Source organism: Melospiza georgiana, chromosome 1, assembly GCF_028018845.1.
Source record: "Melospiza georgiana isolate bMelGeo1 chromosome 1, bMelGeo1.pri, whole genome shotgun sequence".
NCBI classification, from domain to species: domain Eukaryota; kingdom Metazoa; phylum Chordata; class Aves; order Passeriformes; family Passerellidae; genus Melospiza; species Melospiza georgiana.
The window spans coordinates 101,271,152-101,282,142 of NC_080430.1; positions in this window are offsets into that span (position 1 = coordinate 101,271,152).

The window sequence follows — 10,991 nt, forward strand, 5'->3', positions numbered from 1 at the left end:
TTAGAAGCCTTACATTGCTGCAAGGAGAAAAGTATGGTGAGATAAGAGTAGAAGTGCATCTGGATAAATCTATCACAATGCAGTGACAAGGAGGGGCACGACTGGATATTAAACCCTATAAAGCAAGGCTGCTGGGATGTTGGCTTTCCAGTTCAGGGGACCAATCTTTAAAGTGGAAAAGCAAGTTTCAAGCTGGTAAAATCCATCCCAAAACGCTCAGACCAAAGGATTCAATGTATGTGAGCTAGCAGACAAGCACCACTTGAGAAGTGACAGCTTCCAAGAGCACATTCTTCTCAGAGGACTTTGATTGCTGATCAGTTCAAATGATGGAGAGCCTAATATAGTAGCTTTATTACTGTCTCCAAAACCAACAAGTTCTAGTTATTTATTTGCTCTGCACTTCCCTTACACTGAAGAAGATCTCCAGGGCATGGATAGGCAGTATGTGTATGTATGTACAAAGCAAAGCAAACAGTACTATTATGCAAATGATAGAGCAGCTTCCTGGGCCACTAGACCCTGTGGCCCTTGGCAGCTAACTGCAGGCATAAACAACAAGAAAATTCCAAACATAAGGTTGAAATTCTCCAAGAATATAATACCTTAAAAAATCTAGCCTCATAAGTTTATTTTGCATGACATTCAGATGTGTAGGTACAAGAGATTATTTGAGGCCGTCATTGTGAGCTGTATGACTTCTAGTTATGATGAATCATCTCTGTGTGTCATGGCATTTATAAACATACTGTTTCTGTCACTTTCAAACTAATACTAATATTTAATAATTGTTTCTGTGCTTGTCGCCCACAGCAAACATTAAACAGTTTGTTTAACCCTCTTTTGTGAGAGCTGTGTAAATCTTATTATCTTGAATGAAAATAAGTATAGACAGTTAACACCATGGCAGAGTCAGCATGCAATAGCCAGTTAAAACTGTGATGGCATGGCACTGCGTTTCAGTTCTTCTAGATTAATAGTTTGGAATAAATTGTTGTAAAATCCACTGAAGATCACTCTAATGAAATAAAAATTAAAAAAAAAAAAAGACAAAATAGAGATAATTTCTACTGAGAAAATCATAGACAGAGAGGAAAAAAAGGTACCCTACTTTCAAATATAATACTTTGTATTTAAAAAATACAATACTTTGTAGATAATCAATACCAGGAACTGGCACCTCTTGGAACTTCTGACTTTAAGTCCCAGGTTGAATTGGAGACAAATGATTGTGTTCAGTAAACAGTCACTATACCTGGGTGAACGTCTGCATCCAGTGTGTGCTTGTCCTACTTAAAACTGTCAGTTCTAAAGAAGATGGATGATTAGCCTACCCTGTTTATATTTCACCATTAAAGGCACAAAAGGAATACGCATTAATCACTGACCTGATACAAAGTCTGGCATTGCACCCTGAAAGAGAAAATCATTATTTTAATTGGAACTAATGGCTTGTGGCCATGATAACTCATGGCAAGGCACAATATTAATGTCACTTTGTCTGGTGGAAGAATATCTTATGCCCACTTACAATCTGCCACAGTGTCAGCTCAAGTGTCTGTCTTCAGGCCAGATGCACAAAAAAGGCTTTGCTGCCTTCTATCCCTAAAAGAGCAATTTGAAGTTTTTTACCTAATGTCACCTGAAAGTGACAAACCCAATTACATGCCAGGATTACTCTTGTCAGTGCTTAATCAGGAGCTGGTAATTACATCCATGCATTTATTCCTCTTTTGTATTTTCTTCCAAGTGTGTTAGTAGCAAGAATAAGTAGATGGATGTTTCACCCAAGAATGTGCCACAAAGAGCAAAAAGAGAAGAAGAGAATTTTACTCCTGTCACTGAGTTAAGTGTAATGGGTAGTGTCTAATAAATAACACTATTAGACACTAATGGTTGTCTAATAAATAACACTAGCATACCCAAAGAGAAAAAACACTGATTATACTCAGAAAAAGGCAATCTTCTGAAAAATTTGGAAGTTGTTAGTGCTTATGGATTGGGGTTTTGTTCCAGAACTTTCAGAGCTCCAAAACAGAGATTTGTATAATCCTCAACAGCTACAATTTTTTATTAAACTAAGAACTAGAACCTGAACTGACATCTGATCTGGAATCTTTATTGCCAGCTCTTTGAGATAGGAGAGGGTGGTGAATGTGGTGTTTATTTTGTAGTCTTGAGGGAAGAACTGAGGATGTGAGGGATAATATCTTGATGCCATAGCAAAAAGACCATGAATAGTGATGTTGTGTCTGACCTAATGCCCTTCAAAGCCATGGCTTTAAATTCCTCCTCCATCAGTTCAGGCTTCAGGATGAGAGCACCCAAATCATAACAGTACAGTGCCACTTATCAGTAGTGTAGGGATGAGTCTTCTCCCTAGTACTGCTTCAACTCCTTCAACCTCCCGCTTTTTTTTTTTAACAAATCTTAGAGCCATTGCCTAAGATTAAGCAATTAATTTAAAATCCACTGTTCTACAGGACCTTTTTGTAATTAGTTTCAATTTTCAGCACCTTAATTGCACAGTTAGTGTGTTTATCATAAAACCTAAATTTTTTCTTCAGTTTCTTACCTAAGCAATTTCCAAATGTGGAGTTATACCTGCAAAGATACCAAAAAACCACAAGATTTCTGAGCTGTATCACAATATAAATATTTTTCTACTAGTAAAATAAAAGTTTAATCTCCAAGGTAGCACCTAATTAACTTTATCAAATTTTACTTATAGCAGAATTTTAAAAGAATATTTCACATCACAATTTCAAAATTACTAGTTCCTTAATATCTGTAAACCAACATTTATATCTCACGATAAATCCTAGCACTTTTTTCTTCAAACTTTTCTATTGACACTTTGAAGTCAATGATCTGTGTCTCATCATAATTTAGCTCCTGCATTCACCCTGATCAATGTCAAAATAATCATTATGATTGGCTTTGATTCACATTTTTCTTTTTTATATCAAAATACAATGGTAGTATTTCTCTTGTGCCTTGAAAACAAAATTTCCATATCCTCCATCTGGGATGATTTCCAAATTAAATCAATTTTTTCTCCTTCTTGTCTTGTGAAATAAAATCTGCATATGCATTGTTGTATTTGAAACAAACATGACCAATTAATCTAATGGGAATTGAGAATTGTATTTAAGATAGTGCAATAATGTAAAATTTTTGTAATCCCATTCCCAAATGTTGGTGGGGGTTTTGTTTGGGGGTTTTTTTTGTTTTTTTTTTTTTTGTCTTAAAAATGAAAGGTCTATCCTAAATTTATTTTCTGGTAGTGAACCAGGACATGCAAAATGTGTTCTCCAACTCAAAGGACACACTGACTTCAATGAGGCATGGGTTCTTATTTAAAGATTACCCTTTCTGGAAGCTCCTTAGGCTTTAAGCATTCCCAAGTAACACCTTTTCATAGTAGGTATCCACCTTATTATTCTTAGCACTTCCTGTTCCCAAGTGTCCTACAAAGAATTTACTTCTGAAACTGGATCTCCTTGATCTTATGCCATTAGTGACTTGAGCAGTCATATATGACCCAGGAATATGACCAGGGGCAGTGGGAGAAGAAATTCCCTATATCAAAGTCTCACAGTAGTCTGAAATATGACCCTGTAGACTGCTTACAGCAGAAATTACAATAGATCTTGTAAATATTTCTCTAGTGTATAATTCTCTGCTTATGCAAGTTTTCACTGTGGATCGAATTGTGGTCCATGAGAGGGCATTATTACTAAACAAAAAATAAACCTTAAGAAATTATGATGCTTTGTGAAATAGTGGAGACATGGGGGAAGTTATTGACTGTTCTAAAACGAATGCAGGAACAGTCTGTGCTATATTCATTCACCTTCCCAGAGATCATTGTTGGATGACAGCTTTGCTAACAGGGCATTTCTAGGCAGAGGCATGGTCTGCCCTAATAGAGCCATTATGAAAATAAATGGTTCTCTTTATCCCCTCTCAACTGAAATGAAGCTCTATTTTGAGATAGTCTGCAGTGGTACATATGGTCTTCTTCTTGATTTGTTTCAAAGACAAATAACTCTGAGAAGTTCCATTTAAAAAGTAATAAAGATCATACTAGCTTTAAATCTAGTGTATGCTAAGCTAACTGTTCTAAAGAAAAATTATGAGGGAAGTTATTTTTTCCTGTCCTATTTTATAGTTGAATAAATTAGGGCGAAGTCTGATTTTTTAAAAAGCTTGAAAATATCATCATGTTCCTTAGAAGTCTTATTCATTTTCTTAGAATGTGAAAGGCAAATAAAAGATTCTGAAAGCTGTGATAGTCCAGTAATGTTTAATTTTGACAACTGTTAAAAAAAGGTAGAATTGGAGAGATTATTCCTATAGAAAAGTTAAATTCAAGAGCACATGCCCTTTTTCTGTACTTTATACACTAAAATTCAAGTGTGTGCACATTTTTGTCTGTGCTGTGTGGCAAAACCAGCTGTATCTTCTAGAGCTCCAAAAGACACAATTTAAAATTATTGAAATGTTTAATAAAAGCCTTTAATAAATATTGAAATCACATAGCCCTAAACCAGTCAATTGTTTCCTAGTCACCTGTCATCCAGCCATGGCCCTCGTCCTGTAGATGCATGGTCTGTTCATCCTGCAGCTGCTTTTCCGCCTCAAACCAAGAGAGATGGACAACATTATTCATTAGCATGGCAAAAATGTCTATTCCCCATTTTGGAGAAAGGGCAGGTGCAGTGGGGCCAGTCTAAGAATGAATGCATGTTGTAACATGTGTACTAGCACTCTGCCTTCCAAATACATTCTGCTGAGTGCTGGAGAAATAACAGTACAGGGGGCTAGTCCTAATGGAAGAGATTATGTAAATAGCCAAAAGCTGCGAAGGATTATCAAGCAGGATTCCTCAAACCCATCACTATGTGTCATGGTTTGACACAGACACCCATGAGAGCTGCTCACTCACCCTCCCCTGCCACAGCTGGGCAGAGGGAAAAGGGAAAAAGTTAACGAAGGGTTCCTGAGTTGAGATAAGGACCAGGAGAAAACACTTCAAGGGCAAAACAGGTTCAACTTAAGGCTGCAAAGTGAAATTTTTTACTACCAGAATCAGAGAAGGATAATGAGAAGTAAAATAAGCCCTTAAAACACCTTTTCCCCTGCCCAGCCTCTCTCTCCTTCCCACTGACAGCGCAGGGAGACTGGGCATGGAGGTTTGGTTAGTTCATCACCCAAGGTTTCCTTCTGCTGCTCTGGGAGAGGAGTCCTTCCCCTGTGAGGCTGTGGGGTCCCTCCTACAGCAGACAGGCTCTGTGAACTTCTCTCATGAGCAGCAGTGTTACTACACCTGCTGCAATGTGAGTCCCTCCCACAGTCCTCCCAAAACTGCCATGATGTGGGTCTGTCTTCCATGCGGTGCACTCCTCCAGGGACAGGCTGCTCCAGCCTGGAAGCAGGAGCCCTCTCTTTCCACCAGGTCTCCCAGTGGATCACAGCCTCCTCCAGGCATCCACCTGCTCCAGCATGGGCACCTCCCCCATGGCCTGCAGAAAGATCTCTGCATCCCCTGTGGATCCCTATGGGCTGCAGGGGCACAGCTGCTTCACCTTGGTTTCACCACGGCCTGCAGAGGAATTTTGGCTCCAGTGCCTGGAGTCCTTTTCCCCCTCCTTCTCTGCTGACTTTGGTGTCTCCATGTGGTTTCCCCCACATGTTCTCACCTCCTCCTCTTCTCTGACTAGAAGAAAAAACCTGTGTCTTTGTTTTGATTTTCTTCTTAAATATTTCATTACAGAAACTCTACCAACCTCTCTTGTGGGCCCAGTTTTGGCCAGCAGCATGTCCATCTTCAGAGCCATCAGCCATTGGCTGAGCTGGACACAGTGGGAACTTCCGGCAGCTTCTCACAGGAGCCATCTTTGTGACCCCCTGCTACTAAAACCCAGGCCGTGCAAAACCAGTACACTATGAAACTTTATTTGTTTCATTATTAAACATGGCTTAGATTACTATTTAATTTACTAGTGAATGGAGGGGGGACCTAACTGTCAGGAGCAGGGATGAGGTGTTGACATCAGGATGACAAGGGTGCCAGTGTATTTTGGGGGAAAATGTACTGTCACAGATCTGACCAGTGCAGTTATGTCAACCTTGAGATGACTTTACAAGTGACAATTTCACATTTTGTTCAGTTCAGTCACTGGCTAAGCATCTTGACAGGATATGAAACAAAAGACAGTGATATGCTATTTTGAGAGTACTGTATGGTAAAATGGTCATACCAGCTAGACTATTATTTGAAAAGCTTGTAAAAAGAAGATCTGGGTGGGTCAGCAACAAAACTGGTGGTACCTTAAACTGTTGATTCCTAAATTAAAAATATCCTAGATGCAAAAAGGCAACTTTAGGTCACTGAATAAGGAACTGCCCTCTCCAATATGATGCTCTCATTAAACAAAGTAATCTTTATGATCTTAAACTTCTAATTTCATCCGTGTTCTGGTAATCTCTAGGGTAGAAATTAATGGATTTTACCATTATTATCCCAGATCTCTAAACTGTCTTAATGATTTGGCATCCTAATCAAGACATCGATCCATATGTTTAGTAGTTCCTGCTCTTCCAATTCACTAAGTTATATACAAAAAAAGGGTACCACATAAACAGAGAACTAACTAATTCCCATATAACAGTGTAACATTTTTCAAACCAATGAGGTTGCAATGAGGAGAATAAAAGTCTAATTGGTCATACATATGGAAGGTAATTAAAAACTTGGCTAATTCCTATTTTGTTTATGTGTTTTTATGTGTTTTCCCCTTTCTTTTACCAACACTTTTTTTTTTTTTTTTGATGTGAGAGAGAGCAAAGAAGATAAAGACCAGAAATACATGCACCAGGATGAGATATCTTAGCCAGATTTTTATAGCAGTTATGCTATTCCTGGTAACAGAACAATGTTTTCATTTTCGTTCTTCATTTCCTCATTCTGAACAGCTTTGTTTGTTGGGATTTAAAGCTACTGATCATTAAACCACCTCTTTATAACTGGAATGATTATAGTTAGCTCAGAGTCTGCCCCCTTCTTTGTTGCAATTAAATCCTTTCATTCAGTCAATTGAACCATATGGTACCAACTACAAGATGCTGTGGTTCTTCTTAGAAAGGGGTTTAGTCTCTCTGTCTTTGGGCCTGGAACATACAGCAATATTCCAATAAGCTTCATGGGTTCCAAATGTTCTCAGCAGTACTGAAAGGAGATATGCAGCCTGCAAGAGCACTCTCTTCACTGTTGTATAACAGTACACTGGCATCCTTATTTGTCACTTGCAACATCTTGATGATTCAACAGAATAATTCATTAGAACACATGGAGTAGAAATCACAAATGCCCCAAAATAAGAATATGAATTAGAAGAAAAATTAGCTGAAAGTGTTTTGGAGGTGTGTATGAGGAGCCATAGCAAAGAGTCCAAAATTCAAAAAAATGCAAACCAAAACTACAGAACTGTCATGTTAATATAACATTTTGAACTGCACCAAAGTATCCAGCTTGGAGAAATGTAACTGAATTATTTTTTTGTCTGTTTAGACATAGTATAGCTACTTACTGTGTTTTCTGACTATGAGGAGAAAAAGGGAGAGAGAGAGAATGCCAAATATTGATGGCCATTTAAAACTTCCTCAGTAGATAAAAATTAATGCTTTGGACTTTAAAAGCTGTCTGTAGGATAAAAAAATATTAGCTATGGAAATGCAGGAAAACAGAATTTTCTCTGCATGGTAAACTGCATTGTACTGAATCAAGGGGTTTGATACAAGATTTCTGATATTGAAAGGAAAATAAAGCAAATTATTAATCTGACTGTTCACAGCTAATATTAATTAAAACTAGAACATTTCTTATATCCATTTCTTATTTCTTTCACCCACGTCTTCAAGAAATGCTATTCTTGGACTTAGAGTAAAAAAAGAAATTTTCATATAATGTCAAAGACTTTGCCATCACCAAAGATAATGATTTGTTTGCCTAAGGGGAGAAATGAAATGAATTGCAAGTAAAACAAAACATTATTTCTAATTTCTTTTTTCCCTGCTCTGTGGCATTTATTTAACTGTAATCAGATGTAGTTTTAGCCCTATTGGGCTGAAGTTCAGAACAGGAACTCTTTTAACTCCCAATTGTCCCTGGAAAGGTCCCCTTTTACAGAAACCTGTTCTATATTTGATGTGTTCCTCAAAGCTTGCAGCTTCATTTGCACCCTGTGGAAAGAAAAAAAAATAATAAAAAATATTCAAGCTTGTGGCTGGTGCTTCCAAACTTTCTGTTTGACCGTGCCAGGATTATCAATATCCATCAGTCAGAGTGGACATTTTTTTTAAAATAGCTTTTAAAAGTACTCTCATTTGATCAAAATAAAATATACATTTCACATGAAATTTAAAAGTCAGAGTGCTGGAAAAATATGAATAACATAACATAGGAAATCAAACAAGTATGTCATCAAATGCAAACATGTCTCCAGTTCAAATACTGCTGTTCTCACATTTCATGACAATGTAATAGTTTTCTAATACAAGAAAATTAAACTGCTGCCCATAAGAAATTTTCTATTTTAAAAAGAATTTTTATTCTTTGCCAAATTTTTAAAGGAAAACAAAGAGTTGCCATGTCACTGAACGGATGCAAGCCTTCTTGCTAGAAACAGAGAGGATTGCTAAAGTTTTCAATACCAGTACATGACATATCATTGAAAATAGTAGGTTGCTTTTCCAGCTCTTATGCTTTCTAAACCTTGCTCCTTTATTTTGCCTCACTACAAAATCAAATGCTGTAAATCCACTGACCTGTTTCAGCATTTCAGGCTCCATGCATGTTTTTTTAGAAGGCTCTAAAGAATGGTGACTGGGGGGAAACCTGTGCAAAAAGAAAATAGATCTCAGATGTCAGAAGCTGCAACCATCAAAACATGTTCAGGTAACAGGTGGCATCTATGAGATCACTTTTTTTTCATGGTGGAACACCAAGACCTTCCATGAGTGTCTGTATAGAAAGGTTTGTCTGTTTATTAGGGCCTGTTGCAACTGGACAAAGGGTAATGGTTTTAAACTGAGAGAGGATTGATTCAGAATAGATATAAGGAAGAGATATTTTTGCAATGAGTGTGATGAAACACTGCAATAGGTTCCCCAAATAAATGGGAAATGCCCAGTTCCTGGAAGCATTCAAGGACAGAGTGCATGTGGCTCTGAGCAACATGATCTAGTTGAAGATGGCAGAACAACTGGACCAGATGGACATTTAAGGTCCCCTCCAACACAAACTAATCTGTGAATCTGTGATATTTGCTAGAAAAAGAATCAATGGCACAGTTTTGTAGTCCCAGATCTATGAGACGACCATAAGCCCATGGAAAAGGTTAGCTCCCGCTGGTGGCCAGTGAATACGTTGGGGTTTTGCCTTTGGAAAAGTGTAAGTAAGGCAGAAGAGGAACAAGGAGTGGAGGGCTAGGGGGGTGGGTTTCAAGTGAATAAAAACATAGCTCAATTATTGCCTCTCAATCTTTCTCAAACTGCAGAGCACAAGTTCCTCTTTAGCTTTAAAGATCGACAGACACTTTGGGTATTTGACTTGTTCTTGTGAAAAAAAGGGGTGATTTAACAAGGGTGAGAGATTTGGGAAGCCAGGGATTGAACTCTTGTACTCTTGAGCTGTCAGTTTCACTGAAGAAAACTGAGGAAATATCAGTACTGCCTCAGCAAACCAATTAAGACCCTGAAGTGGGTTGACAAAAGTCCTTAACATATGCAGCCCTTTTAATACACTGCGCATTCATCAGGATATGGGGAGGGATGAAGGAAATGGCAGCAAAATGTCAGCCATAGTAACACCTTCTAGAGCTCTCACTTCTAGGAACAGCTAAAAATGGAGGAGTCTGGGAAACAGCAATAGTGATGAAAAGGCTTTGAGTGAAAACTTCTAACATACTGTAACATTTTAATGCAACTATAAGCAGAAAATAACATTTTTCTCACTCACCAAAGTAACACCTCTCTTTGTCAATGGAATAGTTGATACATCAGTTAAAATAAAATGTAAATTGAATTTTCCATCTGGCCACTCTTACACCCAATAATTCAAGCCAAATAATGTGCCGCCTTTAAGGAAATCATTCTACTAAACAAAACTGTACACCCTAACTATTTTTTCTTTTTCTCATAGCTCAGCTTAAAACTCGAGAAAATGATTAACCTTATGGAACAAAGCTGAAGGCAACTGTTTTTAGCCAAACTTTTTTACACCTTTGTTTTAGACTCCCTGTGAAAGTAATGCAGTTATTTTCTTCCCAGTCTAGGCAGTGACTGGAAACTAAATCAAATAAATTTAAATGTATCTTTTTAGACAAAGTCATTATTCTTTCATTTGGATAACACCATTGTAATCCAATTGTAAAATTATTTTTGCGTTAAATAAATTAATGGAAACTTAACATCATCTTTCACTAGCTTTTTTCCTGTTTTTCTTGTTTGATTAGTTTTAGGTTTTTTTCTTTTTCATTGGTGGTTTGTTGTTTAGAGTTTTTTTGTTCGATTTTTGTGGGTTTTGGTAAGCAGCTAGTATTTTTAAATTTGATAAATTCCACATCAACTTTCCTGTATTTTTGTCACTCTTACCTGGGTAGTGAAATTTTATCCTACTACATTTTGATGGACAAGGCAATCCACTTTGTTGTCTAACCCTGATATCAAAGTGACAGACGATTCTGCAGTCTAACATCTGGAGAAATTCTCATTACTTCTACAAGATTTAGATAACGCTTCCATTAACAATGCTTAGATCAATGTTTCAAAACATACAGTTCTAAAACTTGCCTTTGGCTCCCCGGTGTATTTTTAAAGACAAACACTTCAGATGAATAAATGTAATGTGAACAACAGCTTACCTTTTAGAGGAGGCACTTTTGATGTCTAAACAAGACATTTGTTAATGATGCATCAATAAAAAA